Source organism: Rhinatrema bivittatum, chromosome 3, assembly GCF_901001135.1.
Source record: "Rhinatrema bivittatum chromosome 3, aRhiBiv1.1, whole genome shotgun sequence".
Taxonomy (NCBI): Eukaryota; Metazoa; Chordata; class Amphibia; order Gymnophiona; family Rhinatrematidae; genus Rhinatrema; species Rhinatrema bivittatum.
Window position 1 is genome coordinate 39,316,025 of NC_042617.1, and position 26,786 is coordinate 39,342,810.

Here is a 26,786-nt window from a genome sequence, read left to right on the forward strand (position 1 = left end):
GCGATCCAGTATTTAAATGAGGGCCCGCAGTAGAAAGAGGCGCTAGGGACTCTAGCGCGTCTCTAGCGCCTCCTTTTTGACAGGAGCGGCAGTTTTCAGTGGGTTTGGCAGCCGACGCTCAATTTTGCCGGCGTCGGTTCTCAAACCGGCTGACAGCCACGGGTTTGGAAAACGGATGCTGGCATAACTGAGTGTCCGTCTTCCGACCCGCGGGCCGATTTTTAATTTTTTTAAAATGTTGGGGCCTCCGACTTAATATCGCTATGATATTAAGTCGGAGGGTGTACAGAAAAGCAGTTTTTTCTGCTTTTCTGTACACTTCCCTGACGCCGGCAGAAATGAATGCCACCGGAGCGCACTGTACTGTATCGGCCCATTAGTAAGTATGAACTCATCGTTAACATGAAGTTATGGAAATCTGCTATGTCTGTTGTTTGGAGGAGTTTTAAATAATTAGTTGCCTTTAGTTTGTCTAATTTGGCAAAGAGGACTAGAACAGATAAATGTGAATCGGTTGTTTACTCTTTCAGATTAGAAGGCACTCCATGGGGGGAGACGGAGAGAGAGACCAGCCCGAGGGAGCTTGTGAGACGCCAGAACTTTGTTTGACTATTTGGAGTTCCATTTCCTTGCCGGTGAGGGTGAGATTTACTTTTTGCCCTGCCGGGTGCAGCATTTCCTGATTCTGACGTCATCATCTGGGGCCTATAAAATCGGCCCGCCCACGGCTGTATTCGGGGAGACGGAGAGAGAGACCAGCCCGAGGGAGCTTGTGAGACGCCAGAACTTTGTTTGACTATCTGGAGTTCCATTTCCTTGCCGGTGAGGGTGAGATTTACTTTTTGCCCTGCCGGGTGCAGCATTTCCTGATTCTGACGTCATCATCTGGGGCCTATAAAATCGGCCCGCCCACGGCGCGTAGTCGACGTCGGCGCGCGTCGCCCAAGCCGCGCGCGCCCCTTAGGCGCGCGCGGCTTTGCTCCGAATCTCTGGTCTCTCGTCTCTACGTCCCAAGTAAGTGATATATTAAAAATATTAGAATTTAATCTTTCTCCCCCACTTTTGTCGCAGTATCCAACTAATTAACAGTGAGAGTGTGGAAAATTTCTCGTCAGTAACCAGTTTGACAATGCCTCATACAAAGAGGAAAGGGAGACTGAGGGAGTTGGCAGCTGTGGTCTCCCCAGTATCCCCAACTCAAGAGAAAATTGAGAAATTTTTCAAAATTGCTTCCGATACAACTCCCGAGAGAAGCGCTGCAAATCACCCAGAGGAGCCTGGGATAGATTCGCCTGCTTCGTTTACATCACTAAGTCCGGGAGCTCCGACAACTCCGCCTCCCCCTTGTCAAATTAAGCCTCAAGTTAATCCATCTATTGTGGCTACCCTAGCTGGAACATTGGAAGGAACTTCTAATATGTTTCCAGTGGTGGAGGAAGATCCACCTCTGAAGGGAGATAAGGCGAGTTATCCCAAAGCACTCAATGCTGAGTTGGACTTTGGGATACCAGAATTAAACACCTTATCCTCGATAAAAATTGAGAAACCCTCTGTAATAACTTTGGACTCGGTTTGGACTGCGATTGTCACCCTTGAAAAGGCTATAACCAATCTAACTACTATTACATTGCAGGTGAATCAGTGTGTTATGAAACATGAAGAGAAGGTTATAAAACAGGAACAAAAAATGTCAGATATTGAACAAACGTTATCTCAAGTACAAAAAATACAGATGAATTTGATACAGGGGGAAAAAATGCAAATTAGAAATATAGAGAAATTGGAAAATGAAGCAAGGTACCTAAATTTAAGGATAATTAATTTTCCTTTAACTAGGTTTACTGTATTGCAGGATCAGTTCAAGAAATACATGTCTGATGTGTTAAAAATTCCCACAGAGGCTTATCCACCTATTTCTAAGATTTATTTTATAAAATCTACTAATTTGATAGAAGAGCAAGCAGTACCAATAGACATATCCCAATTATTAGAATCTTCTTCTGAAGATGTTATAGAAAAAAAAGGGACTGTTCTAGTCAAATTTGTTTTTCCCTCTGATAGGGACAATATTTTACGACTGTTCCTTAGGAATAGAGAAGTAAAATTCCAAGAACATCAAATCTGGATTTTTCCTGACATTACTAGAGCGACCCAAATTAGACGAAAACAATTTTTAGAATTGAGAACCCTTGCCGAACAAGTAGGTGCTCAATTAGTGGTCAGATACCCATGTAAATGTCTAGTTAGATATGAAAATGCCAGATATATATACTTTGAGCCAGAGGGATTGAAGTCCTTTTTGGAAGCAAAAAAGATGACTGAGAATAAAGGTGTTTAAGTAAGTTGTCATTTTGAATGAGAAGCATACACTCTCAATTTCTTATATTTTGATAATTTTTTTCGATTTAGCTCCTTATATGAATAGTTGGATTTCTGCTATTGCATGGTAATTAGGATTTCCAGGTTATAGAAAATTATATTGTTGATAGTAATATCTGAAGTATTTTATATTATGATAATCCTGGATATCCGTATTATGATTTGATGATGTAATGTCATGATAATTTCAAAATTTAATAAAACATAAATAAAAAAAAAAAAAAGAAGGCACTCCATGAAGTTAACAAGTAGCACATTTAAAACAAATCTGAGAAAATTATTTTTCACTCAATACACAATTAAGCTCTGGAATTCATTTCCATAGGATGTGGTTAAGGCAGTTAGCTTAGATGGGTTTAAACAAAGTTGGACAAGTTCCGGGAAGAGAAGTCCATAAACTGCTTTTGATCAAGTTGACTTAGGGAATAGCCACTGCTTATTACCAGCATTAGTAACATGGAATCTATTTAATGTTTGGGTACTTGCCAGGTACTTGTATACTGGCTTGGTCACTGTTAGAAAGAGGATGCTGGGCTTTATAGATCCTCAGTCTGACACAGTATGGCAACTTTTTATGCCCTTATGTTCTTAAGAGCTGGGTATTAATGTGCTCAACTTACAATAAAGTCCAGATAATAAAAAAGTTTCTTTCCTCATTGATCTTGCAAAAAATCCCAGACAAACAAAAAACTATGGCTGGTTAAATATTTTGCTTTTGAGGGTACCAGTTAAAATCCTGGCAACATACTCCCAGGATCAAGAAAACAAAAAGCTGTTTATTTTTAGACAGGTAGAAAATACATAAAGGTGAATTTTAAAAGCCCTTTGTGCACCAAAGCTGGGAGATATGTATCTTGGGTCAGGGCACACCGCGTGGAATTTAAGAAGCACCCAAGTATGCACAAAAATGGGAAAGGCAAAAAGGGGGCAGGGCATGGGCGGGGCATGGGCAGGCCATGGGTGGTCCAAGTCTATAACATGAAAAGTGTGTGTAACTATTTACCCACACAAGTGTGCGCTGGGGTCCCCTACTGTGTAACTTTAATTCTGCTATGGTGGTGTGATTCTGCCTGTTATGCAGCTTCCCAATCACCAGAGGTCCTTGAGAAGCTGCACCTACCCTCTCTCCAGTCTTAGAACATAAGAACATAAGATATGCCTTACTGGGTCAGACCAAGGGTCCATCAAGCCCAGTACCCTGTTTCCAGCAGTGGCCAATCCAAGTCACAAGTACCTGGCAAGTACCCAAGCATTAAATAAATCTCAAGCTGCTATTGCTTATTAATTAATAGCAGTTTATGGATATTTCCTCTAGGAGCATATCAAAACCTTTTTTAAACCCAGTTACACTAACTGCTGTAACCGCATCCTCCGGCAAAGAGCTTAACTATGCACTGAGTGAAAATGAATTTTCTTTTATTTGTTTTAAATGAGCTACTTGCTAACTTCATGGAGTTCCCCCTAGAGCTTCTATTATCTGAGAGTTTATTTATTTATTTATTTATTTATTTATTTATTTAAAAGCACTTATTACTACTGGGTTATATCCCCTTAACTAGCCTGCTATAGCAGCCTAAAAACACATGGTTGCTATCACCCAAGGACCTTCTACCTCCCTCTATGAATATACCACTAGATCTGTGGACCAAAGAACGCTCTCTTTTTCTGGGCACCAGGGAATAACACCGTACCACTTATTTATATGCCAATTCAAATTTTGTTCCAGGATATCAAACCGTTGCCTTCAGGTGCTGGGAGGCTAAGGGTATCTGGAATTGGGATCAAGTGTGGGGAACAAGGGATATGCTTCCCTTTGTAGATTTGCAAGCCAAATTTGCTTTAGATGACTCTGACATTTTTCCATATCTTCAACTACGACATTTTGCACACACTCAGTCTCTAGTGGGCCACCTTAGTCAAGGTCGCTCGGACTGTGAAATAATATGTAATAAAGCAGATCATGCTTCAAAACTCTTATCCACGGTATGTGCAGTGTTAGGCTCAGCTCCCTTCGTGAAACATAATCATGTTGTGGCATGGGAAACAGACCTTCATCTTACATTTTCATCAAAAGAATGGGAGGATATTATTCTACAACTGGGTAAGGGTCTAATCGCGGCATCAATGATTGAAAATTCATTGAAGCTGTTTTTCATATGGCATTGGACCCCAGAGCGTCTTCACAGAATACGATCCCATATCTCTGATAGGTGTTGGAGGGAGTGAGGAGATACCGGCAGCTATCTTCATATGTGGTGGGAGTGTAGGATGGTTCACTGTTTATGGAATGATATTGAACGATGGCTTGCGCAACTTTCACACATCGATAGCTTTGGCTCCTAAGCATGCGCTACTTGCCGTGCATCTGTTTCCCAGTAAACGGAGCGACAATCGATTAGTTCATTATATTTTTACAGCTACTAGGACAGCGATAGCAAGACACTGGAAATCACCCCTTTGTTCTGGCATAGCTGAGGTCCGATGCCATCTGGATAAAATATGCATACTGGCGAAGATTACAGTGCATAAACATAAAACAATTGGGACTTTTAAAAAGATATGGCAGCCATATACCGCCTGGAGGGCACATACTACCTAATCATCTCACTTTTTGGAGAAGATTTTTTGCAGATAGTCTTCAGCTTGTTGCTGGCTCTCTACATTATTATCATCATTACATGAGCTCACTACATTTTAGTCACCTTTCATACCCTACTCATCTTGTCATATTCTTTATGAGTACATCCACTACCCCCCTGTAGCTGAACAGATGGGGTTGGGAGGGATCTAAGTGGGGACCGTTGGATTAAATCATTGAGAGACACATGTTGACAAAATGTACTGCTTTTATTGTGGTTTGTATGAATATTTACAACATGGTTAATTGTACAACTTGTATTTTGTACTTACGCATGTCTCAATAAAAAACTTTAAATTAAAAAAAAATCACTTATTACTCCCCCTTCTATATTCAGAGCGAGGAACAATATAGAACATATACAAACAACAGAGAAGGAGGAAAAGGGCAATGCAAAATCTTTGGGGGGGGGGAAGAAGACAGACAAGAATTGAGGGAGTGGATTTGGTTGTGCTAGGGGGTCAGAGGAGAGGTGAGTACAAAACTAGGTAGCATCCTCTGAAGGGAGGCAAGTTGAGTGTAGACCATTGTCATCTAGGTTGGGGAATGCTCTCTTGAGGAGGAAAAGTTTTAGGGCTTTTTTGAAGAAAGTTCTCTTGGAGGTATCTTATTGCCTTCGGCAGGCTGTTCCATAGGAGTGGTCTGGCAAAGAAGAATGTGCGTTCTCTGGTTTCCTCGAGATGTGTGAGCTTTGTAGGCAGAGCATCAAGTAGCATCTGGTTGGACGATCTGTGTTGTCGAGAGAGGGCATGGATTTTTATTGTTGAGGAGAGCCTCGGGGAGTTTAAGTCATGGATCAAGCAATGGATGATCATAGCAAGCTTATATTGTATTCGGTAGGAGATAGAGAGCCAGTGAAGAGATTTGAGTGCAGGAGAGTTGTGATCAAGCATGGGAAGAAGGAGTCTAGCTGCCAAGTTTTATATGATCTGTAGTGGACGGGTGGTGCATAGGGGTAGGCCTATCAAGAGAAAGTTGCAGTAATCTATCCCTTAAAATAATGGGGATTAAAGGACCGACCTGAAATCCGACTATTCAGGAAGGGGCTTAAGGTGACATAGCAGGCGCAGTTTGTAGAAGGTGATATTTCTTATATGGTTACACATGGAGAGAGAGGGGTCGATAGTGACTCCCAAGTTCCATACTCTTTGGGAGTTGGGGATGGAATGGTACTCAAAGGTGATGTGATTGGGAAGGTTGACGACTGGATGGCATGATAACACAATGATTTCCATTTTGGATGTGTAGAGAGCTAATTTATTACTGTGCAGCCATTTTTGGATCATTGTAAGCAGTTGTTGAGGAAACATTCAGTCAGGGTCCATGTTTCCTTGAGAGGAAAAAAGAATTGAATATCAGCAGCATAGATTTCATAGTGCACTCCAAGGTCATTGAGGGTGTGCCATAATGGAGTTAGGTAAAGATTAAATAGTGCAGCAGAGAGAGCAGACCCTTGGGGCACTCCAGGGCTCAGAGGTGTTAATGAGGAGGTAAGAGAGTCAATTTGGACTTGTTGTATCCTGATGCTAAGATATGATGAGAACTAGGCCAGCCCCAAACCAGATATCCTGAAGGAGTGCAACCTTGAGAGTAGGATGGAGTGATTGACTGTGTCGAATGCAGCAGAGATATCGAGTAGACATAGGAGGAATGAAGCGCCATGGTCTAATCCATGTCTCACTGTATCAAAGCTGGATAGCAGTAGCAATTCGGTACAATGGTGCTTCCTGAACACGAATTGGTATTGATTGAGGATATTATTTGATTCTATAAAGACATAGAGTTGGTGGAGAACTGTGGTTTCTAGTCCTTTGGCCATGAAAGATAGGGTGGATATTGGGCGGTAGTTGGAGGTAATGGTTGGATCCGCTGTTGGTTTTTTGATTATAGGTCAGACTGAGACTTGTTTTAGGAAATCAGGGACGACACCATGTTGTAATGATGAGTTTATGAATTTTGTGACAAGCAGATCAATATCAAGTTTGATCAATTTGAGTAGGGATGTATGGCATGGGTTAAGGGGGTTGGACGAAGGCTTCAGGTTGTCAATGATCTTAGTGGTATCCAATGTTGTGATGTCGTCAAAGTGTTCCCAGGTTGGACCTTAATTTCTGGATCACTGTTGGCTTCATCAGAAATGGATTTATTGAACATGCTAATGACAATTGCTGTTTTGTTCATAAAGTGAGTGGCGAATGTCTCAGCAATGTTCATCCCCAGGATGTGGGAGGAAGAGTCCAGGACGTCGAGCTTGGGTTGATTATATTCTTTACAGAGGTATATAGTTCTCTGTGATTGTTTCATGTGGTTGGCAGTTTCTTGTAGATGTAGGATTTCTTTGCAGCATTGATAGCCTCTTGTTATGTCAATTTATGTTTGTATAGAAGTTTTTTTGTGTGGGATGGGTCTTTCCTCTATTTTCTCAGCTCACATTTTTGGGTTTGGAGTGAAGTATTGTACCATTGAGCGTATTTTGTTCTTTTAATTGAGTATAGTTTCAGAGGGGCCAGTTTGTCGAGTGTTGATGTAAGGGAGGAGTTCCAGTATTCTAAGAGTTCTTCAGGTGAGTTACAGAAGATATTATCTAGAGTCGGAGTGAGGTTGGATCACCACAGCACACTAAGCTGACAATTTCAATTATTAACCACTATGACACCTAGAGATCTTTCCTGGATGGTAATTCTAAGATAGAACCTAACATTGAGTAATTAGAGCAAGGGTTATTTTTCCCTATATGCATCACTTTGCACTTGACCGTGTTAAATTTTATCTGCCATTTGGAAGCCCAATCTTCCAGTCTCGAAAGGACCTCCTGTAATTTATCACAATTCACTTGAGATTTAACTACTCTGCATAATTTTGTGTCATCTGCAAATTTGATCACCTCACTCATTGTACCCCTTTCCAGATAATTTATAAATATACAAGCCGTTAAGCCCGTTAAAACGGGCTACATCCCTCTGTCTCTCACCTCCCCCTCTTTCTCTCTCCCCTCACTCTTCACCACCCCCTCCCTCACCCACTCCTCCCCACCCTCCCTCTCCTATCACTCAGTCCCTCCCTCCCACTCAGTCTCACTCACTCCCTCCCCCTCGCTCCCTCCCTCTCACTCAGTCCCCACTCCCTCCGTCCTCTCCCTCAGTCCCACTCCCTCCCTCAGTCCCTCCCCCTCACTCAATCCCTCCCTCCCACTCAGTCACTCCCTCCCTCCCCCCTCCCTCTCACTCACTCAGTCCCACTCACTCTCCCTCAGTCCCACTCCCTCCCTCTCTCTCCCAGTCCCATTCCCTCCCTCAGTCCCCCTCCCTCCCTCTCACTCAGTCCCTCCCCCTCACTCAATCCCTCCCTCTCACTCAGTCACTCCCTCCCACTCTCTCTCTCCGTCCCTCCCTCCCACTCAGTCCGTCCCTCCCTCTCTCTCTCTTCTCCCTCCCTCGCTACCGCCCGCTACCGCCGTCGCCACCGCCGCCGCTCGCTACCGCCGTCGCCGCTACTGCCGTCGCTCGCTACCGCCGTCGCCGCCCGCTGCCGGTACCGCCGCTGCTGCCACTGGACGCCGCCATTTTTTTTCTTTCTTAAGCTGCCTCAGAGCGACGTGCTCGCCCGCACATGCGCGGTAGAGCTGGTCTCTACTGCGCATTTGCGGGCCGTCGGTCACAGGCCATTTATAAGGTAGATTAAAAAGCACTGGTCCAAGTACAGATCCCTGAGGCACTCCACTGTTTACCTTTTTCCACTGTGAAAACTGACCATTTAATCCTACTCTCTGTTTCCTGTCTTTTAACCAGATTGAAATCCACAAAGAAAGAGGTCTAGGCGTCATAGTGGATAGCACATTGAAATCGTCGGTTCAGTGTGCTGCGGCAGTCAAAAAAGCAAACAGAATGTTGGGAATTATTAGAAAGGGAATGGTGAATAAAACAGAAAATGTCATAATGCCTCTGTATCGCTCTATGGTGAGATCCCACCTTGAATATTGTGTACAATTCTGGTCGCTGCATCTCAAAAAAGATATAATTGCGATGGAGAAGGTACAGAGAAGGGCTACCAAAATGATAATGGGAATGGAACAGCTCCCCTATGAGGAAAGACTAAAGAGGTTAGGACTTTTCAGCTTGGAGAAGAGACGGCTGAGGGGGGATATGATAGAGGTGTTTAAAATCATGAGAGGTCTAGAACGGGTAGATGTGAATCGGTTTTTTACTCTTTCGGATAATAGAAAGACTGGGGGCATTCCATGAAGTTAGCATGGGGCACATTTAAAACTAATCGGAGAAAGTTCTTTTTCTCTCAACGCACAATTAAACTCTGGAATTTGTTGCCAGAAGATATGGTTAGTGCAGTTAGTATAGCTGTGTTTAAAAAAGGATTGGATAAGTTCTTGGAGAAGTCCATTACCTGCTTTTAATTAAGTTGACTTAGTTTTTGGGTACTTGCCAGGTTCTTATGGCCTGGATTGGCCACTGTTGGAAACAGGATGCTGGGCTTGATGGACCCTTGGTCTGACCCAGTATAGCATGTTCTTATGTTCTTAATCTCGTTTCTTTTAATTTTTCTGTTTTTGTTTTTCTAATCTCTTCCCCCAATATTTTCTTATGTGCCTATTTTTTGGACTATGAGGGAAGTATAGATTTTTACTATTGCTAGATCATAGATCATTATGTATTGGTTATGCTTTTTTCTTTTCCCTTTTTCTGCATTGTATTTGAAAAAAATGTAATAAAGAATAAATTATTTAAAAAAAATGTTCTTCAAAGCAGAAAGTTCTCCCTGCTGCCTTAGGAAGGGGTAAGCTGCAATTCTGGAAGCAGGCTATAGTTTCACACTGCATCTCTGGAAATTGGCCCAAAGAATTGGAACACCCTCCAACAGTAGCTCTTATATAGTAAGAGCAAGGCGCTCTGCATGAAGATTGGCACAATCATGCACTTGGGAGTAAAGTTCATGATTGTGCCAGTCTTCATGCACAGCGCCTTGCTCTTACTAGTTCTGTTATCCAGTTGATAGTTTTTTGCATTCACCTACTAGCACCTTGTATTTATATATCCTTTATTTATTTTAATGTTTCCCAGTTCTATGTAACCCTTGTTCTCTGTAAAGCTTTATTGCTATAAACGTTTCATTGTAAACCGATGTGATAATGTAATTTTGCACATGAACCTTGGTATATAAAAGTTCAAAATAAATAAATAAATAAATAAATATTTCCCTCATCACTGATTACCGAAGATATCTATGCTTTTGTGTGTAACTTCAAGTCTTTTATCTACAATCTGCTCTGATCCTACTACTTGTTTATCACTACACTGCTGCTTTATGTTAGCACATATAGGGAGGGGGCTGATCAGAAAAAGATCAACAACATTTGCATTTAATGGTATTTTTTCATGAATTACTAGGTAGCTAATGTGCTTAACATAACAATTCTTTTCTCCCATTTGTTCTTCCATTTTTTTTTAATATATTCACTGCAGAAGACAAAATCGAATTACATTTTTGTAATCATTTATGGGCAATTTGGCTTGCTGAACCAAATAATTATTCAGAGAAGTAGTATGAATGAAAAGAAGCTTTAATCTAAGTGCCGTCTACGTCTCAATGCACTCATCTGCATTGGATCGCTAGACAGTTGTTTTTCTGTCTAGCGATCCAAAAGACAGACAGAAAATTATGATGTACATTTGCCAAGGATATTCTGCAAGGGGGAAAAAAAAGTTTGTTCCTGTCCTCCCCTTTCACCACCCTGCCTGCTCCTGCCCCCTCCCTCAGCTATTTAAAGGCAATCAGACCAAATCCCTGGTCAATCCCAACCAACTCGAGTTTCTCCCGATCGGAGCGACCAGGCACACTTAACATCCAGGGACTCAGCCGGCAAGGTGGTTTGGAAAGGTGGCTGACAATAGCTTATTCTATGACTTTCCTCATTCTGACTCATCTATGACATTTGAAGGTATGCAAAAAAAAAAGGTATACACATGTGTGCATGTGTGTAAGATATCCTCCTTACACACACATGCACATACATGTTTTTTCCCTTTACTGTACTGTTATGTCCTGCGCTGCTGTCAGCATCCCATTATGTCCAAGCCCCTTCCCCTGGGGTCTGAAGGTTCGTTCTATGGAAAAGTACAATACAGATATTAGAAGAATTAAATGGTGTTTGTTTTTTGTTTTGGTTTTTTTTTGCAGAAATGAAGGCTCATACAACAGGACCAAGACAATTTGCCTTACCTGTGCTGCTGCAGTCTTAAGTCATCTCCTCAAATCAAGAATTGTTTGTACTTTTCAATCACCTTTATTTGTTTAAGAGGTCTAACAAGGCAAACAGTTGTGATGATTTGTTTACACTGTTGGCTCTCAATAGAGTGAAGGAAACCTGGAGGTGTTTCATATGGAACTGGAGGTGCTGCTGTGTTTCTGCTGACTGGTGATGACAGTAAGTAACAGACACTCTGCCACAGGGTAACATGTTTATATGCCCTTGTGAAGGCCTGATGGATTTTATGCCTGTAAACCCATCACAGATAATAAAGCTCCTATCAGATAAGAGGCCATAATAAATGGCTTCAATTAGTGTTCTGTTGATGAGACCTACTGGGTGGTCTCTCTGGCCGGGAGAAACTGCAGACGCTGCTCATTTAGTCTTAAGAGAGCAGGACTCTGAAGAAAAAATCTCAGATCAGCCAGCCTTCTTCTTCCACCGAGATAGAAAAATACCTTGAGGTGAAAGCCTACGCAGTCATAAATGAAATGATTTATGCATGGCAAGGATGTTAAGAGGTAATGAAAATGAAGTTTGTACCTGAAAGACAAGCTTGCACCAGGACGCAGACTTCGAATCTCATTGAACTTGAATTGAATCGCAGGTGACAAATGTTTGCATTTATAGCATATCAGTTCCACCGTTAAAAGTTCATGCTGTGATTTTCTTTATGAAAATCTGCATTGCAAAATGTACAGAGAAAGGTCTTGAACCCAAAAATTAGGAGGCAAATTTTGAAATGCTGACCCTTGGGGATTGCATAAGTAGTTAGCACAGAGGCGTTTCATTCATGATCAGAATTAGCCAGGCAAGTCACTACACCAACTAAGAACGGCCACAGAATTGAGAAAGGGCTATCAAACTATCAATCATTTTGATGTCCAAGCTGAATGAGGTTTCCTGTATTCAGCCAAATTAAGCTGATGCTCCACTTTTGATGGTGCCTTTTCACCGATTCCTTATTCTTGCCAAATGCTACTGCTTTGTTTTGTCGTGTGCCAGTCCACGAATTTTACCTCTAGCAGCACAATATGAATTCCTTTGGCTATGGCCCCGGTTCCAAATCACAACAAAATAGAACCGGAACTGTATTCCATTATTCCCGGCAGAAGTATTCAGGTGACCGGCCTGCTTTGAACACTCTTAATTTTTTCAAAGAAAAACACTTCAGACCCCCAGGGCACTCAAAGCACATCAAAGAGAAGCCGAGAGGCGGCGGCTGGGCCAGGCATTATTAGCTCACCTCAAAGTGGAGACCACCAGTTCAGAACCCAAAATCCAACTACAAACCTTTAACTGCAGCAACTTTGGGGGGATATGATAGAGGTCTTTAAGATCATGAGAGGTCTTGAACGAGTAGATGTGACTAGGTTATTTACACTTTCGAATAATAGAAGGACTAGGGGGCATTCCATGAAGTTAGCAAGTAACACATTTAAGACTAATCGGAGAAAATTCTTTTTCACTCAACGCACAATAAAGCTCTGGAATTTGTTGCCAGAGGAGGTGGTTAGTGCAGTTAGTGTAGCTGGGTTCAAAAAAGGTTTGGATAAGTTCTTGGAGGAGGTCCATTAATGGCTATTAATCAATTATACTTAGGGAATAGCTACTGCTATTAATTGTATCAGTAGCATGGGTTCTTCTTAGTGTTTGGGAAATTGCCAGGTTCTTGTGGCCTGGTTTTTGGCCTCTGTTGGAAACAGGATGTTGGGCTTGATGGACCCTTGGTCTGACCCAGCATGGCAATTTCTTATGTTCTTATGTTTGATATATGCTATTGCACCAGATTTGCCCTCCACTCAATCCTAATTAAAGGATTTTAAGTGTACTCACTTCAATTACAGGACCTCCAAAGAGTCCTGCATAATTATTCATTGTTGTTGTTCATCACTAGGTCTCCAAGTCAGGAATAGGCAATTTGTGAACCTACCTCCTTTCCTTGGATATGGCAGTCATTTCTCAAGCTCCCTCTCTGGTATTGAAGCCTGATTCCCCATTACCATGATCCCCCATAGTAGGCACAGAAAGTACCATTGGAAGTTGATAAGGCAGACATCTGAATGAATTGTTGTCGTCACATGGATGTGCAATTGGCCCAAGATTATCTAGAGTCAGGAAAGAGGCTGGGCGAGCCCAGATTGGTTTTGTTCTGATAAATGTACACAACCTGGGAGGTCAGTGCTCACTGATATGTATTAGTTCTAGAATTGATAAATCATCAACAAGAAGAGCTCTCCAGTTGTTGCAGTTGGGTACTGCAGGCGGCGGAGCCACAGGCTGGCGGTGTTCAGCCGGGAACCAGGAGCCCCCCAGGAGGAGCCCGTAGGGTCCTGGAACCTTGGGACTTGGGGAATATGCTCAAAGTCCAGTGGCAGGTAAGGCCTAGGCTGGGAGTGTAGTATGGAAAGTCCAAGAGTGTAAGATAGTCCGTGGACCGGCTGTACAGGCCGAGGGCCAGCTGCTGACAGGGCAGCGGGCGGCAGCGGAAACTGTAACTAACCGGACAGTGAGACAGGGTCTGTAGAATGCTGGGCCTGGAACGGGCTGAAGACTGGAACGGAGTCTGTAGCTGGCTGTGGACTGAAGCAGGCTGTAGACTGGAACGGAGTCTGTAGCAGGCTGTGGACTGAAGCAGGCTGTAGACTGGAACGGAGTCTGTAGCTGGCTGTGGACTGAAGCAGGCTGTAGACTGGAACGGAGTCTGTAGCAGGCTGTGGACTGAAGCAGGCTGTAGACTGGAACGGAGTCTGTAGCTGGCTGTGGACTGAAGCAGGCTGTAGACTGGAATGGAGTCTGTAGCAGGCTGTGGACTGAAGCAGGCTGTAGCGAAGTCGGGAACGGACCAAGGTCTGAGGCAGGCGGCAGGCTGAAGCGAAGTCGGGAACTGACCAAGGTCAGAGGCAAGCGGCAGGCTGAAGCGAAGTCAAAGGCAGTCCAAAGATCAAGTCAGGAACAAGGAACAGACGAAGCGCAACTCAGAACTACTAGGCAGTAGTGAACCTCGCTGCAAGGCAAGGAGGAGGAGTCTGGACGCCGGTTATATCAGGCTTAGGGCGTGGCGTCATCAGCACAGGCGGGGCCAGACTTCCGGGAGCTGTGCGCACAAAGTGGGCGTCCTCGCGCACGCACGAGGCAGCGGGGAGACGGGCAAGCAACGGCGGCCGCCACGTGGAACTGGCAGAGCTGCCGGAGTCCCAGCCACGCGGAACGCGGCGTTTCCAGCAGCGGAGGTAGGCACTGTTCAGAGCTAGAGAAGGGGAAGCGGCAACACCAGTGGTATTATCAATAATCCAAAAAATAGCCAAAGCAAGCTGGTGAAATTTATTATGAAATAATCAGCCAAAAGAAATGTTATCATCTTACTATTATTAGTATTTAAGTATTTTCAATATTAAAAAAAACCAACTTATATGAACAAATTTTAGTCATCATATAATCCCAAGCAAAAACGCATTTATCTTCCTAAATATATTCTCTCAGTTCAACATGAAGAATGTTTTCTCTTAGAAAGGGAAAACCTCAAACAGCCACTGCAGAAAATTTGAACTTCTGAAGTCCTAGCATTAAGCTTGCACTCAAGCTGCCATCATGGGGCAAAAAAACCCTTTCACGAGCTCTAGAATTACCACATTTGTCCAAATAACAGATGGAGCAAGTATAGGAACCATAGCTGATTTAAAGAGCCATTTGCAGTTTCACCGTAGCAGCCAAGAATACTTTCATGTGAGTGGCTTAATCTTTGAGACAAGCGTATGCTACTGGCAGGAACAACAAAGTAGCTGCAGCACTGACTGGGCCGGGCACCCCACCACCGAGGACAAGATACTCCCCCAAGCCACCACCGCTGACCAGAGAGCACCACACCAGACAGGGGCCCCCTTCCACTCCACAGTGGAAAGGTGGGCATAACCGAGAACAAAATGGGTGCCTTTTTTTGGATGAAGAGCAAGGCTGGCCCATACTCCCTATCCCTCTTGAGGGGTGGAGAAGAGATGGTGGACCCAAAAGCCAGGTGAATGAGGAACAGCCCTCTCCTCAGTTCGGCTGCCTGGAGACGGAGCCATTCCCACATCCATGCTCAGGCCCTTGAGTAAGCTGCCCGATGCCTTGGTCTTGCCAATGATGGATCCAGGAGGTGCTCTGCCCCCCTGCTGAGAAATTATCTGAAGATGACCTGAAGGGGAAGAGGGGAGAGCTGCTTTGCCTGAAGACAAGACGAGCCAAGCCACAAAGGGGACTTATTGCTTGGATCTGAGATGCCAAATTAATCGGTGGGGAAAGGGAAGGAAGCTCTGAGAACCTAGCGGCCCCTCTGTCTGCCTGCCTTCCAGGGTGGTGAGGAAACCCCCCCCCCAGGTGGTTAGCCAGGGTGTCACAATGGGGAAGCCCAGCCTGTATAGGAATATACTAGATACTTCTATGGACCAGGACCATACCAGGAAAATCCACTCAGTGGGCTGGACTGTGCTTGACCTCATACAAGACTGCCAGCAATATCATCCTCTTGTGGTCCTTCATGGTACAGCATGCTAGTGCGTCAAGGAAAACTGAAGAGGAGCAGACCCATGGCTTCTCTCCCCTGCTTCTCACAATTCCTCCCCTCTCCCTCTGGAAGGAAGAGGAACACGTGCCATTACAAGGTCCTTCGAGGAACGAGACCCACACTGAGAAAATCACCTTCCCCATGCCAGAGAGGGCTCACTATGTTAAATTATACCCTCAGATAGGTCCTCAGCAAGTCTTTCATAAGAACAACCCTCCCTTCTCCCATCCCGAATGGCCGGGAGGGTGTCCCAAAAGGGGAGCCCAGTCTCTTTAGGCAAATGCCCGGAGCATCCATGGACCTGGACAATACCGGGAAAGTTCACTCCTACATGCCTAGGGAAGGTGCACCGGCCGCAGCTGCACTTTCAGATCAGTAGTGGTGAGGCTTCCACCTTCTCAATCCAGTCCTGAAAAGCTAGCAGCTGATATTCTCAGCCTACCAGGTTATATCAGAATCAGGACCACAGCCAAATCGCACGCTGAGCTCCTGGAACTCCTCGTTGGGTAGAGGAAGGAAATCCAAGCTCCTTCTGACTTCTAACTAATTCTACAGCCATCTGGTCATTCTTTACCAATTTTTTTCTTTCATGCGTTGAGAACATACATAGTGTTGCATGACAAGGGAACAATGTTCAAAACATATACAGTTTATAATTGAATGTCTAGGAGCTTCCAGAAATTAGAAGGAGATTTGAATCCTCTGTTGCCTAGATGAAGCATACTGTGGCTTAACTCTATACTGGACGAAACCACACGAGGAGGGCGGAGTAAACGGTTCGCACATATAGAGGAAATGCAACATTAATAATGTGTGGTAAACAATGTACACTGGTCAAAACATATTAGCGACAAGATTTTTAATTGTAAATATACATACATAAGTGGTACATATTTAAAGGCAAAATAGTCATATGTAGTGCGAAAACATCCTTGTCATGCAAACATCCCTGTTTTCGCACTACGTTTGATTATTTTGCCTTTAAATATGTGCCACTTATGTGTGTATATTTACAATTAAAAATCTTGTTGCTAATATGTTTTGACCAGTGTTTGCCACACATTATTTATGTTGCTTATCTCTATACTAACATCTCTCCACTTAGCTTGATACCCTCCTTGAAAGTCCAATTGACAGATGGTAGTGAGAGCTGTTATCACAAAGCACTGGGTGAGGTGCGTTTGGCAGCTCGCAGCCCCTACTGATGCCTTCTTCTTCCTTAGCTGTTGGCCAGCCTTTCCCACTTGGGTGAAAATGAGTGGCTATTTTCTGGCAACATAGGACAGGGCTGCTGCACTGTTTACCACCCGTAACAAAGGCAGCCTTCATGACTAAGTGCAGAAAGGGGCCAATTTTAAAAGCCCGGCACACACTAAAACCGAGGGATACGCGCATGGCTGGGCTTTGCACGCGCCGAGCCCATTTTAGAAAGGGCCCGGCCACACATGTAACCCCCTCCCAATACGCGCCAAAGAACCGGGCTAGTTGAAAGGGGCGGGCCAGTGGGCGTGGTCTGGATGGGAGGGGCAGGGTGGGGGCCGGCTGAGACAGAGGCCATTAGGTCTTACCCTGGGGAAGCCCGCGCCGGCAGCCATCCGGCACGCGTATCTTACTTGTGCTCCAAAGGAGCAGGTAAGTTAAAAAAAACCTTAAAAAAAACAAATCCCCCCCCCCCACGCGCGGAACAGGCCACCCACCCTCACATGCGCGCATGGATATTAAAATCCGACATGCATGTGCATGTGGGACCAGTATAACATGCTCATGTCGCATCCATGTGCACATGCCAGGAACCGTGCGTACATGGATGTACGCGCAGAGTTCTTAAAATATAGCCCTAAGTGAGTAAAGCATCAGATGCCCTTGTAGCCTCAACTGTACATTATTTTGATCGTGTTCCACCCACTCTGTCACAAAAAAAGACAGTAACAGCCTTATCTCTTTGGCACAGCCCTCTGTCTCCCTGTCTATAAGATGTCGGAAAAGGTATGACTCGGGTCCATCACCTGGGAGTGCATCACAGCCCTCCTGAACCCTGATGGTGAACAAATAGAGATGCTCCCTGTGCCGGCCTCATCCAGCTGCCACCAGTGTGCTGCAAGGGACAGGTAAGCATGTAGTGTATTTTGGCTAGTCCAGAGGTTGCTGGGGCAGTAGATGCTAGGGCCTCTCATCATGGAAAGTTGTGCCTGCATGCTGGCATAGCACTGAGTAGCAAAGCACTGAGTGTACATGGACTGTATTACGTGACTGCCTAATGTTCTGCTGGGTACCTTGTAGCTCATGACTAAAAGGTTGAGCATCCACCTATACCCAACATTCTTGACCATGCAAGGGCTGGTCATCCAGCATTACCATTTCCCTGATGAGGTGTGTGACTAGCCTGTAAGCTGCCTGCCTCTCACCCCAGAACACTCCTATCTGCTCCAGGATCCTGGTGCTGTCTTTGGGGACTGAACATCAGTGCCATCAAGGGTTGAAGAGGACAAGATGTCAGGGAGTAAGATGGGATTCACCTTTCCAATGATTGCACAGGACTTGCTTTGGGTGCTGAAAGGTGATGGGGGTTTGTCATATGAGAGTTCAATACCGGTAAAGTCTTCTTATGATGATTCTTCAAATCCCAAAAATGTCTTATCTGAATCATTGGATTCAAAGCCGTAACAACTGGTTGAGCTGCTCTGGCTTCGTAGCACTGAAAGATGAAAAAGGTTGATGCTGTGGCAGACCCAGTATGGCAAGTCTTATGTTCTGTTTCATTTTGACTGGAGGATTGCTGGTTCTTTTGCCTTTCACACATTGCTTGCCTCTTGAAAGCATACTGCTGCAACAACACAACCAGTAAAGCACAGATAAGCAGGATGACATCAAGGAACTCCACATCAGATAATGGATGCAAGCCTAACCAGGAGAAAGGAACAAGCCCATGGCCATGCTCAGGTCGTTGCATGAGCTGCCAAATAATGCAGCCTCACAGTGCCGATGAAAGACACCATAAGAGTTGGAGAGGACCCAAAGGGAAAAGGAGGAACCGCTTCACCTGAACACCAGATGAGCCACCCTACAAGGGCACTCCATGTCTGAGTCTGAGATGCCAAACTGATTGGTGGAGAAAGGGGACAATGCTCTGAAAATCCGATGGCCCTCCCTGTTTGCATGCCAATGAAGCAAGGACAAAATTAAGGGGAGAATGTGCTCTGTTTTCCCCTTACCTGGAGCTTTTTCAGGTAGAGAGTTTCCCCCCACCCTGGTACCAGGGAAGTGCCAGGGATTTCCATGGACCCAGACCATACCACGAAGTCCCACTTCAGTATAGTCAGGGAGGGCTCACTATGTTCGGCAGCACTTTCAGATCGGTGTCAGTGAGTCTTCCACATTCCTTTCATTGAACGTGCTCTGCATCTGCCCCAAGGAAGCCACAGGTAAGGGGAACAAGCACCCCTCATGCCAGAGCAGGGGTGTCCCAAAAGGGCTGCCCGGTCTTGGAGAGTGTGCTCTGCATCTGCCCCAAAGAAACTCCAGCTAAAGGGAGGAGCACCCCTATGGCCGGCGAGGGCATCCTAAACGGGGGGACCTGGACTCTGAAGGAATTTCCATGGACCTGGGCCATACAGGAAAAACCAGCCCCCCCCCCCCCCCCCCCCCCCCCAATGGTCTGAGAAAATCCACTTTTTATGCCTGGGCAGGAATGAGGGTCAGCGTTTACCTTCTCCAAAAGTGGGGGTGGACATCTTTAGCAACCCATAGCACCAGTTCCCAGTGCACCAGCAAGATGAAGTTAGAGATGTCTGGTGAGGGAGAGCCCACCAAATCCAACGGCCCTGAGCTTCCCTGACTGGACCAGAAGAATCCACTTTTTCTGCCTGAGCAGTACTTTCAGCCGGTTATCTCTTTACCTTCTCTGGACGTGGAGCAGACATTTTTCAGTGGCCCCTAGCTGGCTCCAGTTCCCAGTGCCCCAGTAATATGGGTTGGAGGCATCTGATGTGGGAGATCCAGGGCTTGCTGCCCACCAAGTCTGGAACTAGTACAGCAAAAGGCAGCACCATGCAAGCACACGGAGTTCTAAAAACTCTTCCTTCCTTCCGTTCTGCCTCGTTCAGTACTCTCTCACTCCTTTTCATTGTTACATTGCCAGGTGGCTGCGGTCAGCCTGAGCTTACCTGGAACATCCACCTGAGGGAGCACTCACTGGGCAGCCAGGTGATGTGAGCTGGAACTTTGGATTTTTATATCTGAAGCAGCAGCTTGTGATGTTTTAAAACGACAGTGCATCCCTTTAAAATCAGACATTTGAAGTTAGTTAGTCCGAGCATAACCACCTTTCCAGCAGTATGGGAACGCCTCCAGAATTTCACTCATTCCTTTGGGGGGGGGGGGGGGGGGCCTGGTGTTACCCTCTTCTTTTAACCTATTTGAGTTTTCCACTGCACACTTAACAGGGGCATCGGCCAAGGAAAGCAGTTATATTATTATTATTTTTCAGAATTCAAATCTGATTTCACAGCCATCTGGAGAGAATTAGATGGAAACATATTTAGAGGAAACAGCAGGAGAGTTCTTCCTTAAAGATTACACCCTGAAGTGTAGTCAGTGTCATGGGCTGGTGTCAAACCATCCATCATCTGAGAAAAACCATGTGCCTTCAAACTGATAAACACCTCAAATAGCCAAAGTTCCAAAATGTGAAAAAAAACCCAAAAAAACGGTGTATGGTCTTAGGTAATGTATACAATTTGTATTTTTTTATATAGCATTTATAACAATTACATTGCTCCAATAAGGAAAGTCAATCAAATAAACAATCGGAAAATCAATGCCACAAGGCAAATCTAAATCTACAATAAAAGGGGGGGGGGGATAATCAGACCTCAGTCCCAAGGAACATATAGCGCACGATATGAAACCAAGACTTAAGCAGCACCAAATCACTCTAGCAAGAGCCACCAAAAAAAGTTCACGTTGATGTCACAGAGATAGGAAGCAGAGACTTGGCCTGGCCCTGTTGTAGGGTTAATTGGGCGGGTTCAAAAGAGGCATTGGAGACCTCCTTATACCCAATGTAGCATTCACAAGGAAAGTTCAGAAAGAATTCAACTCCCAATTGCAATACAAACAACAAAAACTATTTACATCTTTTTTTTGCGATGCTTTAGGGAACATCAGGAAAATCCCTGATTTTACACTGAAGAAAAATTACATCATGAGGCCTACAGAAAATCTTTAACACTTGATCCCTAATGGGATGTAATGGAAAGGAAACAATGAGAGCAGAGGGTTTAGCAACTTTTGAGCATCCTATCCAACGTCTCCAACTATCATCAGAAATTCTGAACTAATCATTCCTCAAAGACTCTGTCTTTTTATTTTTTCATGAATAGAGGAAGATAAAAAGCTCTCAGAACTGCTCCGGAACTTCGAGTACCTCCATAGCATATCTTTCCCTCATCTCTTTGGATGATACCATAGGCCGGGGGTGGCCAACTCTGGTCTTCGAGAGCCACAAGCAGGCCAGGTTTTCAAGATGACCACAATGAATACGCATGCACTGCCTTCACTGTATGCAAATCTATCTCATGCATATTCATTGTGATATCCTGAAAACCTGGCCTGCTTGTGGCTCTCAAAGTCCAGAATTGGCCACTCCTGCCATAGGCAATCTAGGAAAATATATGAGGCCCAAGTTGGGTCACCTCATAGAACTTTCAATACTTTCCATGTTGGTCAATAAATGAAAAATGTCCTTTACAATGTTCAGCTGCCTATAGATGAGCATTGTTCTTTATGACAGTCTGCTGCACTGTAGTTATTTTCTTCTAGTCTAGTAGTGAGACCAAACACACTCTCCTAGGCAGCTCTTTTAACATTTTCCACATCTTGCAACTTATTTTCCAAAGCAGAAACTTTCTCCACCGCAGGGGTTAGCTGAGATGTAACAAACTTGCTCAGACCTTCAATTGCCTTCCAAATTGTTTCCAGACAGAGGGAGGTGCATATGCAGAAGCATTTAGACGGATATAACTCAGATGTTATCTGGCTAAATAAATATTTGGGCACTTAGCTATATTTTAGCCTGCTGTCTTATTACCCAGCTAAAGAGGCTACTTCAGGGAGGAGTTACATTAAAAGGATAAGTTATCCAGTTAACTCAGATATTCAGGGTTACCGAGTAACTTAGCTGGCTAAGTCTGGTCAGGCCAAAGAGCTATCCTAAAGTTAACTTTAAGAAAGCCAGCCTTATTCAGTAATGCGGATACATTATCTGGCTAACCTTGCTATCCAGACTGCGACTGAATATGGACCTCAGGGGTTTCTCTCTCTCTCTGATTGCTCAGAGTCCCTGAAAGGGATGCAAGAACCCGCCCATTAGGTAAACGTCTTCCATCCAAATTCCCAGAGTTTTTTTTCCCTTTCTCTTACTCCTCCAACAGCTCCAGCATTCACAGTTCCTAGAGCAGCAAAGCTCTGCTCCTCAACAATCAGCCCTGCAATCAGAGCTCATCTACCAGCGTCATCCGAAGGCAACTGCTCCTGAAGCAGGCCAAAGGCACGATCAGCCGCAGGATCTGGAGAAGGCACGAACAGCCGCAGGATGTGGAGAAGACACGAACAGCAGCAGGATCAGAAGAAGGCACGATCAGCAACAGGATGTGGAGAAGGCGCGATCAGCCGCAGGATGTGGAGAAAGCGCGATCAGCCGCAGGATGTGGAGAAGACACAATCAGCAGCAGGATCAGAAGAAGGCACGATCAGCAGCAGGATCTGGAGAAGGCACGAATAGCATAGGATATGGAGAAGGCACGATCAGCAGCAGGATGTGGAGAAGACACGATCAGCAGCAGGATGTGAAGAAGGCACGATCAGCACAGGATCTGGAGAAGGCACGATCAGCAGCAGGATCTGGAGAAGGCACGATCAGCAGCAGGATCTGGAGAAGGCAGGATCAGCACAGAATATGGAGAAGGCAGGATCAGCACAGGATCTGGAGAAGGCAGGATCAGCACAGAATATGGAGAAGGCACGATCAGCACAGGATCTGGAGAAGGTGCGATCAGCAGCAGGATGTGGAGAAGGCACGATCAGCAGCAGGATGTGGAGAAGGCGCGATCAGCAGCAGGATGTGGAGAAGGCAGGATCAGCACAGGATTTGGAGAAGGCAGGATCAGCACAGGATGTGGAGAAGACACGATCAGCAGCAGGATGTGGAGAAGACACGATCAGCAGCAGGATGTGGAGAAGGCGCGATCAGCACAGGATGTGGAGAAGGCAGGATCAGCACAGGATATGGAGAAGGCACGAATAGCATAGGACATGGAGAAGACACGATCAGCAGCGGGATCTGGAGAAGACACGATCAGCAGCAGGATCTGGAGAAGGCACGATCAGCAGCAGGATCTGGAGAAGGCGCGATCAGCAGCAGGATGTGGAGAAGGCGCGATCAGCAGCAGGATGTGGAGAAGACGCGATCAGCAGCAGGATATGGAGAAGGCACGATCAGCAGCGGGATCTGGAGAAGACGCGATCAGCAGCAGGATCTGGAGAAGGCACGATCAACACAGGATTTGGAGAAGGCACGATCAGCACAGGATCTGGAGAAGGCACGATCAGCAGCAGGATATGGAGAAGGCATTCTTGCCTGCAGGACTGAAGGAAACACTCGAGCCAAGAGGAGACAGGGGTACATCTTCCTCTTCCCCCACCCTCAAACACCCCAACAACCTGCGAGCGTTGAAACCCCCACGAATGAATCAATGTTACCCTATTGTCACCGGTGAGGTTGGGGCTGCAGGGTAAACCACCAGCCTTCCCTAACTTTTCAACACCATCTTCATGAAAAAAAAAAGAATGAAAGAAAATACAGGAAACCGAGGATCAGTCAGTGGCTAGCAGAAACTCAGAGCACTGCATGCTGCCACGTCACCACCTGGAATCCCCTCAAAGTGATGCATTTAATTTATTCTTCACTTCAAATTTATTCTTCACTTTGAGCTGAATTTTTCAAAGCTATTTATGCTCATGTAACCCCCACCCTGGGTAGCTCCATAAAAGGATTTGTAAACTCTCTGGAGCAGGAACCCCCGGCTAGCTCTTCTTCGCTGCTCTTTCCCCAAGGTGCGCATCCTTTTTATGGGGGGGGGGGTAAAGATTTATTTTCAGGGCCCAGTGCTGGGGTGTCCCACCTCCTTCAGGTGGTCCCTGGGAGAGGGGCAATTTTATTCACTGTGTGTATGGTGTGCCCCGATAAACACACTGGATTCACTGGGTTGGTGTCCAAAATAAAATCTTTACTATCAAAGGCCGATGAATAACGGCACAGTAAATATGACGCAAAAACACAAAGAGCAGCACTGCAAACCTGTATGCTCAAAAGAACCATTCACAACAAAAGGTATCGCCAAAAGTCTCTCCAAAGAAAACTCTTCACCATCTACTGTAGAATTTATTTATGTAAAAGTTTTGTATGTGAAACGGGACCGCATCAGGAAGCCTTAGACGATGTGCTCGGTGCAACCAAGCCGTCTGGTCTTCTCGATCACTTGCGGCCCGTCAGATTGTTTTGTAAGATTCACCATCCGGTGTTATCTAAGGATCTTATTTGTACAGCCCTTTGATACTTAGGATATTGGTCAGCATTCAATCTAAGCGACTCACAGAGAAATTCAAAGCTGATAACTGTGCGGGAATAACTTATACCAGGGTCCAAGAACTTCTAGCTTGCAGGGTTTGGATAACCAGAGTTCCCGGGTGGGCAGAGTATCCCCAGGATACCCAGGGCGCCCCCTTCAGAGCTGGCAAACTATTTAAATAAAACCCTGTCTCTGCACAGAGCGTCCAAATCTCTCTCTCCCCTCCAGAGGGTAATGACTCCGGATTGGGTGTCCTCAATGTAATTCTTTTGCTCATGGTTTGCAGATCTTCAATTTCCTTAGATTTCTCACAGACTCAGTCTCTCCTCTGGATCTTTGCTGGGAGGGATCCCTGGACGCAGGTGATTTATCCTGCTCCAATGCAAAGATGGAAGGGGCAGCCAAAAACAATCTTCCTCCTGGATCTTTTAACTTAATGGCCTTTTCCCTCCTTGCAGCAGGTCACTGTCACCTCTGTCCTCGTCTTCCCTAATCTGATGGCCCCCAGAAACAGGTTCCCCATTCCCTGAGTCTAGGTGGTATACAGGCTTTCGCAAGACTCCCACCATGAAAAATCCTGAAGTCCGAAAACAACCTAGAGGGATGTCCCAAGCAGCTAAGTGAGTAGACTGGAAGGAAATCCCTCCCGACCCTGGTCACTGTCCCCCCCAGGCTGGGTTAGCCTGCTTCCTCTGACCGGGCCTGAAAAATGACAAAACAGGTGAAGTCCCTTAACTGCCTACAAACTGTCCAAAAACCATAAAAGACCGCCAACAGACTCTCGGGAAAGAGCTGTACAAAGCATCTCAGGGGGACGGCCATTCCAGACACCACAGAGGGAGGCGATGAATTTGAATGGATCCTCCCCCAGTTCACACACACCAAGGCCTTAATGGTGACAGACTGGCTGTCGGTTACACACATAGAACCTGGTTTGAGACACATAAATGGCCATCATAAAAATAGCCCAGGGTTCAGGGCATGTAAAAGTATACATGTAATCCGATTTCCAACAGGCTTTCACATGTGCTGGCGTGTGGAGTTGGGACATGCGGGCATATTTTTTTTTTTTATTTATTTAAAAATACAATGGGGGCAATTTTAAAAAGCATTTACGTGTGTGAATGGACTTTTGAAAATTACTCCAGGGTTGTATGCATAAAAGCACAGACGCAAATGATTTCATGCAGATTTTTCTATGCCATACAAACAGCCGTTTCCAGGGCCAGAGCTGGGGGTGAGGAGATTTTTTACGCGTGTACTTTAGACTTTCCAAAGTGCGCACCTAAATGCTTGAGCCCCCTTTCTAGGCGGCGTAAATGTATGGCGCCTAATGCTACGGTATGCGCAACACCCTGCCGATGCTTCGGTTAAAAATGGCATCAATAGACTGAGGCCAGTGCCATTTTTAATTTCTTCCATACCAATGGCAACAGCCAATGTATGGCAAAGTTAGCAATGGCAACGGCAGACCAAGGCTGGCACCACAGCTAACTTTCCACAAAAAAGGGCGTCGCTTCTATCAAATACAAAATATCACTGCGTTAGTATGAAGAGCACTTGAAGCTATTTGTGTTTTAATGCTACATTCCACCACACGTTATGCAATTTTTGTATTAGATAAGGACATTCGTACCACCCATGCAAGGATTGCAGGGAAGGTAACCGTCAAATCGGCATGCGTATCGCACATCCACGCGCATACGGTCGGCCTCGGCCAGGGACGAGACCATTGTGTGACGTATGCGCACGTTATTAACACAGCCTGGCTGTGTGCACCGAATTGTAAGTGGGTGCACACGTGGGCGCGAAAAATGGGATTTTGAAAGGGGCGCATGCCAACGCTATTCCCAGTTTTACCAGTTCACCCCCATTTCGCCCAGTTAATAAATAAATAAATAAATAAATAAAAATAAATTAATAGGTCCTCCAAACCCCACTAGTTTAATAGCCTTCACTCTCCCAGGAGGGGAGACCCCGACACTTAAAACCTTGCAGACCTGCCTAGCTTTCTTTAGTTTTAAACTCACACGTCATCTGTGGCGGAAGTAAACTTCCACGGCAGGGGGCCTTGGTGCACGCTAGATCGCTTTATAATGTATTTATTTATTTATTTAAGAGTTTTTATATACCGAGGCACGTTTGGAACATCACTTCGGTTTACAATAGAACATAACGCAGCAGCGGGCTTTACAAGAAACAGGTGAGAGAACTAACAAAAGCAACAGGCTTTACACTAAAACATTCATAAATTAACAGGAACTGCATAATAAAATTCATAAACAGGAACTGTATAATGGAGATAAGTACAGAACAAAAATGAGTTAATGGAGATGC